The 12,297-nt window shown below is 36.4% G+C and overlaps 1 protein-coding gene across 1 annotated transcript in view; it reads right to left on the bottom strand.

The window, feature by feature from the left end:
* Window positions 1-5,795: 5,795 nt before the first annotated feature.
* Window positions 5,796-12,297, bottom strand: part of Topors (Topoisomerase I-interacting protein) — a 207,028-nt gene continuing 200,526 nt past the window's right edge. Inside the window, exon 3 of the transcript XR_016549645.1 lies at window positions 5,796-5,899. The gene's annotated coding sequence lies outside the window, so the exon portion shown is untranslated. The remainder of the gene's footprint in view (window positions 5,900-12,297) is intronic.

The raw sequence follows: 12,297 nt of genomic DNA on the forward strand, positions 1-12,297 counted from the left end.
ACCAGGTCAGGGATCTTGGAGTTTTAGTAGAAAAGAAGTTGAAGTTCAGAGGTAACATAGTGAAAATTGCAAATACAACTCAGAGGATAACTGCAATGTGGAAATGAACACCGACACATAGAATAAGGAATATCATTTTGCCTCTTTACGAGGCTATGATATGACCTCCTCTAGGAAATGAATTTCGTTTCCTGGTGAGAGACCACTGTCCTGCTTATTGCTGGCTTGAAGTACCTTGAAAAAGTTACGTTTGGTGTCATGAGTAGATTATGAGAAATATATATATATGCCAAAAAAATTTAAATAATAAAATGTTAAAAAAACAAAAAACAAAACTTGTCTACCCACATTGAGATTTAAAAGTATAATATCTTAAATTTAAAAAAAAACTATAGTGAATCTTCAAATACAGGGAGTCCTCAGTTTATGCCGGTTCAATTTATGCTGATTCACAATAACGCCGGTTGCCTGCATGTGCTTTCTTACTGTAGTGTGGTTGACTGAGAAACGACACTAGCAGGCACTCTAGTGTTTGAGTGTTTACCGAGCTACTATGACGTATATGTATCAAACCTAGTTTTAATGTTGAATCTACCTAATTGTTCTATTTAATTTTTTTTTACGTACATAGGTATTTAAATTGATAAAGTATGTAATTACATACCATATCTGATAATTGAAGTGCAGAAAAATTAGCAGAACTTGGTGTTAAGAAGGCACGGAAATCAATCACACTTGAAAAGAAGATGGAGGTGATTCAAAGAATGGAAGATGGGCAGACACGTGCTAATGTCTGTAGAAGTATGAACTTACCTCCATCGACTGTCTACAATTATGAAAAATGCAGATGGAATAAAACAATCTGCGCAACAATCTATGGCAGCACTAAATGCAAAACATGTACGTTATAGCAGAGATAAACTTCATGAAAAAATGGAAAAATTATTATCATTATGGGTGGATGACTTGAATCAGAAAAAAAATTCCTGTGACTCAGGCTTTTATAACTGAGAAAGCAAAAACAATTTTTGAGGATCTTAAAAAGACAGATGGAAGTGAAGAAACATTTTTAGGAAGCAAAGGTTGGTTCATGAGATTTAAGTCTCGAAGTAAGTGCCACAGTGTCAAATTATGTGGTGAGGTGGCAAGTGCAAATGTTGCAGCAGCGGCTGCTTTTCCTAAAGAATTTCAAGATGTGTAGAACAAGGAAGTTATCCTTCTGATTTCATTTTTAATGTTGATAAGACTGGGCTCTACTAGAAAAAATTGCCATCACATACCTTCATTTCCTGTGAAGAATGTTCTGCTCCAGGTTTTAAAGCTGCAAAAGATAGACTTATGCTTTTGTTGGGTGCAAATGTCTCCAGAAGTTTGAAGCTTAAACCAATGTTGGTGTACCATTCATAGACACCACGCACCTTCAAGGGTCTAAAAGCCATGCTGCCAGTCTATTGGAAATGGAACAAGAAAGCTTGGGTTACACAAGACGTTTTTATAGATTGGTATACAAATTATTTTTGTCCTACTGTGCTTCGCTTCTGTAAAGAAAATGATTTGCCAGCCAACGCATTGCTTCTCTCGGATAATGCCCCTGGACATCCTCAAAACCTTTCTGAAGTAAGAACACCATTGGATGTCAAAGTTGTTTACATGCCCCTAAACACAACATCGCTTCTGCAACCGATGGATCAGGGGATTATATCAATCTTCAAAGCCTATTACCTCTGTATAACATTTATGGAAATGGTAAGAGTCTTGGACACTTCAGGAAAAACTATTAAAGGCTATTGGCGGTCATTTGATATTTTGAAGGGCATTTAACAACATCGAGGCAGCTTGGAACGATGTGTCAGCAAAGTGTTTAAAAGGAGCATGGCAAAAACTTCTTCCAGCATTTATGCACGACATCGAGGAATTAGAGCAAGAAGAATGTTATTGAAGATGTTACCAAGCTTGCGCGAGAGGTGGGATTGTACATATTACAGCTGAAGATATAACAGAAGTCTTAGAGAGCCATGATAAACCGCTTTCCAATGAAGACTTAAAAGAATTAGCCGAACAATTAAGTCAATCCAAAGGAGGAGAAAGAAAATGAAGAAGGTCCTCTGAGAGATATGAAAACGGCCAATTTACAGCATATCCTTGCAAGCATAGAGACATTGACTGATGAATTCTGCGAAATGGACCACGATTGGGAACAGAGTGCGAACGTAAAAAGGAGTGTAATCGCATCTATTCGATCTTACACTGAACTCCTTAAAGAAAGAAAAAGAAAATCTAGGCAGTTAACACTGGATACTTTTTTTAAAAAAAAAAATGCAGGTGATCCGAAACCAGGAACTTCAACATAGAAATATGTAATATCTTTTCGAAGTTTCATATTTTTTGTATATAATAATTTTGTTTTGTTTTCGTTATTAATAATTTTAACAAATATATATGTATGTATTATCAAAACTTTAAATATAATAATGTTACACATACTTCATGTGCATATTTTTTGACTGCGCAGAACATAACTTCAACTTCATACCTCCCATTAAAATTGGGTTCGTTTTACGCCGATTCAGTTTACGCCCATTTTTTCAGGAATGGAACTGTGGCATAAACCGAGGGCTGCCTGTATTCTCCTCTGATTAGTGTTGCCCAATTTTACAAGCACTCTTGATGACACACAAAAATTCCTATTGAACATCTTCAAGGTGCAGATACTTGTGATCTCTATAAGCACTCCCTTAAATCTGCTTCTGTTTAATAGAAGTACCCCATGATGTGATCCACAACTTTGCATCCAAAATCCACTTTGCACACAACCATTCCCATATATTATTAGTCAGTGAAACTGCAGAGGCATGAGGTGGACACTGCCATGTTTTGTCTCCAGTTTCTGTTCTCTCTCATTCTTTCTACATTGTTCGCTGCCTTACTGTTCATGCTTTCTACACTGTAATTATTTAACTAGGAAATTAGCACCTTCTCCATTTGAGGGCACAACAGTAAAGCAGTTTTTGAAGGCCTGCTGATACACACATCTGAACTTTTTAACACTATAGGAGACTTCCTGATCAACTGGCAAATAATCCTGTCTGCTCACTATGCCTGGAGAAGTCTGAACACATTGAATAGTTTACAAAAACAAGAGTGAAGAAAGTGTGTGTTGCAAATTTTTGTAAATGTAAGAAATGCAAATGCTTTTGAAAGTGGGAGAATGAAGCAGCTGATATGGATGTAAGGCAGAATTATGAAAGTACTGTAGAAAATATAGCAAAAGCAGTGAATGATAATGTACAAAATACAAACAAGAATGTGAAGGAAGTGGATTTAAGTAATAACGTGGATGATGAAGTGATGGTGCAAAGAGAAATAACATGCTTACGTGGACTCCTTCAAAAGAACAAAACATGAGCTTGAGTAACTAGACAAACAACTGATGCATGGTACAGCAGGAGAGAGAATGGAAAATTATAAAAGCACATGAAACTGAAAATAAAGAGAAACCTATGGCATGAGAATTTCATGACAGATGTACTTAATGAGAAAGTGAAAAAACATGTTTTCCAGTTGCAGAGATCAAGAATGTTAGTGAGCCTATTAGTTTGCAGAAGGGAGAAGTGAAAGAGCTGTTGAAAGAAGTCAAAAGTAAGAGTGTAAAGATTGTGAGTCTGTTGCCTTGGTATGATAGGAGAAAACTGAGACGAAGAGCCATGATAATTAAGTCAATAAAAGTTGTGCAGAAGGAATGGTGTGCAGTTTATAGATGTATAAAGTGAATCTGATGGGCAAAAGGATTTATATATGCCTGATGGACTGCATTTGAATGGTTTTGGAGTGGAGTTTTAGATGTGTGGAGAAAGTGTTGCTTAGTGAGAGTTTGGAAGTGCACACCAGAAAAACTAGGGATATAGGGGGAAGGATGCAATCAAGCATGTCTTTGACTATCCTTAGGACAAATGACTGGGCTGAGTTTTCAAATCTCAAGAGTAACTGTGGATCCAGGTGGATGTTGAAATGCATGCACACTAATGCCAGAAGTATCAGAAATAAAGAGGGAGGGGGAGGGTTGTTGGCATTGGTCAGATCGATTTGGCCAAAAATTATTGGCATCAGCAAGGATGACTGAGAATGAAGTAGTTACAGGGATATTGTATTTTCATAGAAGATAGTGGGAATATGACAGGAGGAGGAGTATTATTAATGATAGCTGAAGAACTTCAACCAACAAAAATAGAAGTTAAAGAGACTGTAGATCTGATTGACATGGATCATTTGAGGCTGTCTAATGTGAGATAGAGGCTAATAGAACCAAATATATTGTTAGTTGTTACTTGCATTAAGACCAAGTGGCCAAAAATTATTGCTGAATATTCTCCTGGGGATATTTACAATGCAAGCAAAACAGAACTCTATTTTAGTGCAATGCCTGAGCATACTTACTTGTTTAAAAATGAAAGTACTAAAGGATTTAAATCTACAAAAGAGTAGAGTGACAGTTCGTTGGTGTGCTAACATGAAAGGTGAGAAACGAGAGCTCCTAGTAATTGGAAAAAGTAAAAATCCTCGTTGTTTTAAAGGTGACAAAAGTTTGCCTCGACTACTGTTCTAAGCAAATGCTTGGATGACTAATGCCATTTTCAGCAATTGATTAGGTAAGTGGAATCTTAAATTAAAGTGAAAAATAATTGTCTTTTTAGTAGACAACTGCACTGCATACACAAACAATTTATCATTAAAGAACATCAAAGTAATCTTCTTGCCTTTGAACACTACATCGTTAATTCAATCATGTGACCAAGGCATCATACGAGCTTTTAAAGCTTATCGCAGGAAAGTTCGTGTGAGAATTATTGCTGCACTTGATTATATTAAAGACCAATCTGATGCAAGTGCAATTGCAAAAAAGATTTTTGTTCTTGATGCATTGCATTTGGTAGCAATATCATGGAAGCAAGGCTCAGAGAGAAGACTATTGAAAACTTCCAAAAAGGTGGATTTTCTAAAACAAACTCTGAAAGTTCTTCTGAAATTTGAATGTCTTACAAATGAAATTTTTGATAAAACCCCAGACAGTATGTCAAAAGAAGAATTTGAACATCGGTTGGATATTGATGACAACGTTGAAATGGTGGCTGCAATGACAGTGTCAGAAATATGTCAGGCTGCTTCTGATGAGAAATTTAAACTAGTAGAAGAAAGTGAATCTAATACAAGTATAGAAGAACACATTTTAGAAGCTTCTCCAACCAATGCCCAGATGGATGAAGCTCTACGAATACTTTGTCGCAGTGTGCAACAAACTACAAAAGGCATTATGAGTATGAGCAATTTATTTATGAACTACTATATTCAAACACATGACAGACAACACCAGCTAAGTTTTTAAAATAAATTTTATTTTATGTTGTTGCTTATAAAAAGTTGTTTATAACAACAGATTAAATAATGTTCATAACAATTAATTGAAATAAATGATGCAATTTTTTATATCCTTTGGTTATTGTTACTGAAAAGCAGCTGTCCCAAAGTGATCACAATAAGTGACGTCTACTGCATATGAGTTTCAATATTTGAGGAAAACAAGTATTGTTTTTAGGGTAAATGAGCATATGTGGGAAGAAGCCAGAGATATATAAATGATACTTATGTACAAACCTTATCCTATAACCTGGAAATAATGTATACATGTATATAGGGTTTTAAATAGGGGCAAGTGAACAAATAAATAAGTTTACCAATCTTTCAATATTAACAACATGAAGTATCTTCATGACTAGGGTATCTTATATACAGACTGTTTGCTGACTTCACATAAATTGCCTTGGATGTGCATATTGCTATGCATTGTAGGAAGAATCACTATCCACATTATTTTCAACCTTTATTGAGGGCTCTTCAGTGGAAGCTAGATTCAGGAAGATGCTGAGGTTAAATCAGTGTAAAATCATATATTTTCCATATACAAGTAGTAAAATGGTTTATTAGCATATTTTAAAAATAATTTGGACTAGAGATAGCTGTATATTTAAGATTTTTTTTTTTTTTTACTTCATTATTAGTTACAAGCTAATCATAACAGACAGAATTATATTCTTGTTTTAATCCTATACCGAAGCAAACTTCGTTAGCATTTGCTTTGTTGCATAGCAATATATACGTGTATGCACACACACACACACACACACACACACACACACACACACATATATTTATAATAAGATTGAATGACTAGAACCGAGAGAAATGAAAACAAAGTTTATTAGTACTAGCACAACTACTAGTTTCAGCTTGTCAGCCTTCGTCAGGCGCACATTAAAAAAGAAATAACCAGTAAACATAGAGGAAATAACTGTAAACAACACAGAAAGTTAGTGTATATATATTTGAACGTTCAAATGTTGAAGTCTGAGCATTCAAAACTGTTCCCTCGTTGGCTTCATTGTTGGGCGTATGCATGCGTATAGCATCTCGTGAATGCCAGTATTTGACCACAGCACAATGACAGTCTGAAAGGTTGTAACTCAGGTTGTTGTTGAGATGTAGGGGGTTGAGAATGATTTCCTTTGATTCTATTATCTTCCTTTCTAATTCATCATGGCAATGGGAAATGTTATTAGACTTGTCCCATACGACTGTATGGCTAGGGTTTTCTTCATTAGAATTGGCCGAGAATAGAACATGACTAGACAAAGCACTGGCTTGCGTTCTCTCTTGTAAGTGACATCTCTCTCTTATGCTCCTCAATGCATAACTCGATTGACCAAAGTAAGATATGTCACAGTTGCACCAGATCTGGTAAACACCAGGAAATTTAAGATTATGATGTCTAGGTTTCAGATGGCTCACTAGGAAGCGGATTTTTGGAAGAGGAGTAAATAAAGTTCTTATGTTGTATTTCCTAAGAACCTTGGCTAATTTGGGTTATCCTCCATCATTATCCTCTTCAAACTTTTGAGGAGGATAATGATGATGGGAGTGACCGTGGAGATATCTGTTGGTGTGGGTAGGTTTTCTGTAAATCGAGCCATGGCCGTGAATCTCTCCTGAACTTCCTTGAACATCTAAATAATCAACATCTGAACATAAAATTTACAATTGAGTTTGAAGCTAATAGTTCTCTTCCTTTTTTGGACATCAAACTGACTCATTCCTCAGAAAATCTTAAAATCTCGATTTACAGAAAACCTATCCACACCAACAGATATCTCCACGGTCACTCCCATCATTATCCTCCTTAAAAGTTTGAAATCATTTCTACTCTAGGAAACGTGCTCGCTCTCTTCTTGATGATGAGACAGAACTTAATAAAGAACTCAATTATCTCAGGTCTACTTTTCAACTAAATGGTTATTCTCAAAAAACTACTGATAAATTCCTATTAAATCCTCCCGGTCACCATAATGAAGAGACCAGTAGTGTAAAAGGCAATATTTCTATACTATACATAAGCTCTGTCTCACCCAAATTAGCCAAGGTTCTTAGGAAATACAACATAAGAACTTTATTTATTCCTCTTCCAAAAATCTGCTCCGTAGTGAGCCATCCAAAACCTAGACATCATAATCTTAAATTTCCTGGTGTTTACCAGATCTGGTGCAACTGTGACATACCTTACTTTGGTCAAACAGAGAAGTCAATCGAGTTACGCATTGAGGAGCACAAGAGAGACGTCACAAGAAAATGCGAGCCAGTGCTTTGTCTAGTCATGTTCTATTCTCGGCCAATTCTAATGAAGAAAACCCTAGCCATACAGTCGTATGAGACATTTTCCGTTGCCATGATGGATTAGAAAGGAAGATAATAGAATGAAAGGAAATCATTCTCAACCCCCTACATCACAACAACCTGAGTTAGAACCTTTCAGACTGTCATTGTGCTACGGTCAAATACTGGCGTTAATGAGATGCTATACGCATGCATATGCCCAACAATGAGGCCAACAAGGGAACAATTTTGAATGCACAGACTTCAACGTTTCAATGTTGAAATATATATATACACTAACTTTCCGTGTTGTTTACTTCTCTACGTTTACTGGTTATTTCTTTTTTAATGTGCACCTGACGAAGGCTGATACAAGCTGAAACTGGTTGTGTTAGTACTAATAAACTTTGTTTTCATTTCTCTCAGTTCTAGTCATTCAATCTTCATACATATATATATATATATATAGGTTGGTTGATTAACCTATAGTACATTAGTACCATATATGGGTAGCGAGTTGGGAAAGAAAAAACCTGTTTACATTTCATTTAAAAGCCTGTATATTGTATTCCCTTGGGAAATACATATACATCAGGGGAGGACCATTCCACAGTCCAGCAGTAGCAGGGATGAAGGATGAGGAAAAGAAACTTGTTCTGTGAGTTTCAAGGTGTACTGTGAAAGGATGTTGGGCGGCTGCTGTACGTGTTCCAACAGGTGTAGTACTGAGGGGGAGAATTATTGATGCTATTTCAAATGAACGTTTGCCATGGAAATATTTATAGAATACATAAGTTGCAGAGACCAAACATCTGTGTGAAAGTGGGGAGAGTGAGTTGGTAAAAGATGGGTGATTTATCAATCTAATTGCTCGCTTCTGTATTGATCAAGCATTTTCAGGGAGCTTTCAGGAGCTCCACTCCAAATGTGAGAGTAGTATTCAACAGCTGGGAAGATTTGTATAAGGTTAATAGCTGGTTAGAGGTGAAATAACATCTTGAAAAAGAGAAAGTCTAGTTTTATGGAAGCTGAGGATGCAATGTGATGTGTTTATGCCAGGAGAGGCCTCAGGATTATTCCAAGTGAAATCTCATCTTGTTTGGAAATTGAGTGTTATCAAAAATAATCCTAGGAGAAAATGGTTGTTGTTTTTTTTAAATAAGACAGAAATAAGAAGGTTTTACTAGCTTTGAAATTGACAAGATTATCTGATCCATATTGGAGGATGGCAGAGATCAAAATTGAGGGTGGTGGTTGATGTTCTATAGATTGAAGTAAGTTGTGTGTAGAGTAATGTTTATCAAATGAAAGGGAAGAATGCAATGTGATGTCATCTACAAAAACTGTGTATTGGGTTGGAGGTCAACTGAAGTAGGTCGTTGATATATAGAAGGAAGAGGGTTGGTGAGAGAACATAACTTTGTGGAACCCTGGCATTAGTTGGATGGTGAGAGGATAAGGAACCATCTACCATCACACATAGTGTGCATCCAGACAGAAAGCTGGCAATCTGCAGAAGTCATGAGACAGTTCAAATGATGGGAGTTTGCTTAGCAATGCCTTTGTGCCAGACCTGGTCAAGAGCTTTGGAGATATCAAGTACAGCCACTTGAGATTTGCCAAATTTCTCCATGGAATTTGTCCAGAGATGGATGATATACGAAAGTAAATCTCCTGTTGATCTTTTGGAGACTCAGGGTTTGAATCATCAGTTAGGGGATGGCAGTTCAGAGAAGTCTGGGGAATGTATGTTTCCTTGTGAGGATTACTTTGGTGATGCATTCAGTGCATATGTTTGATTGGTACAGAAACAATAGTCCAACCATGGGAATAAGGCATAGAATTCACAGAGGCTGTTCCACTTGGCACTATTATAATGCCAAACTACTCTTGAATGGAAGTAGCTGTGTAAGCGATGTTGCATGGTGGAGGGGATGAAACTAGATTGTGGTCAGACTTACCCAGGGCACTCACTACATTCACTGTGTATTTGGAAGGGCCATTGGTGAGAAGAGATCTAGGGTGTTTGGAGAGTGGTTCGGGATGTCTGATATTCTGGTTGGCATGTGAACAATATGTGTAAGTGATGGCAAATGTTTCAGCATCTGTACAACTGGAGGAGGAAAGCCAGTTGGTATTTGGACAGTAAAATCTCCTAGGAAGGTCAAGGTTGGATAATTCTAGGTTAAAGCAATATACACACATCTGAAAGAAATTATGCTTTGCATTATGAGATACCGAATACTGAAGCAACTGACGTCAAGTAAGCAGCCTCTTTACAAGTTGCCTAGTTATGAAAATATGTTACATGCAAACTGTTTATTTATGCTTAAGACTGGATTAAAATAAAATGTAATTTCTTGTCTATTATAATTTACTTGAAAACAAGCAAAAAACTTTCTATAATCTTGAACAACCTGGATGGAAAAAAAAAAAAAAAAAAGGCTTGTGGTCCTGATTAATTTCCACCAATTTTGCTCAGCAGATGTGTTCCTGAACACTATATTATACCCAGCTGTATCCATCTTACAGTATGGAAGCAAAGTCTATATAAAGCTGATTCCAAAAAAAAAACAAATTATGAGTGTTTACTATCAAATTGACTTATTGCTTTCACCTCAATATTGTCCAAAGTTATGGAGAAGTTCATCAGTAGTCAGCTTGATGGACACATGGAATGGTTTGGAGTCTATCATATGTCTTGGAAACATCACGCTGCACTTGATGTTTCCAAGACATATGATAGACTCTGGTGTCAAGTGATTTCTCAACAAATTGCCATTTTATGGTCTGCCTTCAACCCTTTGTAATTGGATTGCCAGTTTTCTCTCAGGTCATTCACTACATCTAGTGATGGAAAGTATCCTATCTTCAGATTTTGCTATAAACACAGTGTTCTTTAGGGTTCTCTTATGTCACCTATCCTCCTCCTCCTAATCACAAACACCATATTTACAGATTTTCTGACAATAGTGCTCTCCATTCATCCTATTAATATGAAAAATCTTGCACAAATTTCTTAAGCTTCAAGATCATGTCCTAAAGACTGATCTCCACACCATTCTTCACTTGGGGTGACAACTTAGTCACCTTCAATGCTACCAAAACAGTGTTTTTTTTTTTTTTTTGTTTTTTTGCAAAAAAGGACTTAGTTCTCCAGTTAGCAATCAAGACCAGATCTCTCTTTTTCAACTAACTCTTTACTCCTTTTGTTAGCATAATCACATCACATCCAGCTTCCAGAAAACCTGGCATTCTTTTTTTGCTCAAGACATTATTTCTCTTCTGTCCAATTGCAAATCTCAAATATGCTCAACCATGGAATTTTGCTCTCACATTTGGGGTGATTCACACAAAATCTCTCTAAAAATTCTTGATGCAGAAGAGAGCAGTTTGGTTTTAATGATGCCTCTCTTGCAGGCTGTGTCAAAGACAGTCAGTTCTCTTACCCTGTCTTTTTGAGATATTTTCATGCATGCTGTTCAGCAAAACTAGCATCCTTCATTCTCTCCACTTCTGTTAAACATACAGGAAGAGAAGCAACAGCTACCCAATACTCTTTTACAGTTGAACTGCTGATGCACTGAACCTAACTACTTCCAGTTGGCTTTAGTACTATATAATATTCCCCAAGGACCAACAATCTCCAGCTCTTTTAGAATATCAACAGATTACTTTGCTGACCCAGCCTGAACACAGCATTTTCTATAAGGCATTGTGGCCTCTCATTTGTGTGAGTAATATAAAATCCCTTTTTCATTCAACCACAGTGGTAATTTTTCAGTTTGTTAATTGAGGGGTTGGATAACTGATTGCACACTATCAGAAATTAGTTGACACCTATCCCATTCAAGGATTAGTACTTGAAGGTCAGATAATTGAGAGATCACTGTATGTATATAAGTGGTGCCTTGGTTAACGACGGTAATCCGTTCCAGGATTACCATCGTTAACCAAAACCGTCATTATCCAAGGCGCGATTTCCCATAAGATTTAATTGGAAATCGATTAATTTGTTCCGGCTACTCCCCACAACCGTAGTACATATTAAAAATGCAGATAAAACTCATTTAAAATGTCATAAATATATGGTAAATATCATTTATTTATTATACAGTATATGTATTTGCTACAAAAAAATTAACATCAATAAAATGAATTGTTCATGAAAACAGTTTTTAATTATCAATCTTCACCAGAAGGACAATTGGGCTAACTTCAGAGTTTTTTGACAAATGGACCTGTAAAAAACATGTCTAGGGTTGTTTGCTTCTGCCTCTTTTTTAAAATGTTTCAGAAAAACTGCATGGACTTTTCATTAAATAGATCTGCAGTTCTGATAACCTCAGATTTGTTTGGATTCCATTTCATAGCAACATTTTGAACTTTCTCCCACTTTGCCAAAACATTTTTGATTTCAGCAGTCGTAATTTGTTCTTCCTCTCCATCCTCATCTTCAGATGAAATTTCCATTTCCTTTTCTTCACATTGCTGCTTGAAAAGTTCTTTTAGCTCGTCAGTAGTCAGTTCTCGGTCATGCATCTCCAATAATTCTTCAACATCTTCCTCTACTTCCAAGTTAAGATCATGAGCAGTTCC

The sequence above is a fragment of the Typopeltis vanoorti genome, chromosome 17, assembly GCF_054136105.1.
Source record: "Typopeltis vanoorti isolate ZY-2024b chromosome 17, IOZ_Tvanoo_1.0, whole genome shotgun sequence".
Lineage (NCBI taxonomy): Eukaryota > Metazoa > Arthropoda > Arachnida > Uropygi > Thelyphonidae > Typopeltis > Typopeltis vanoorti.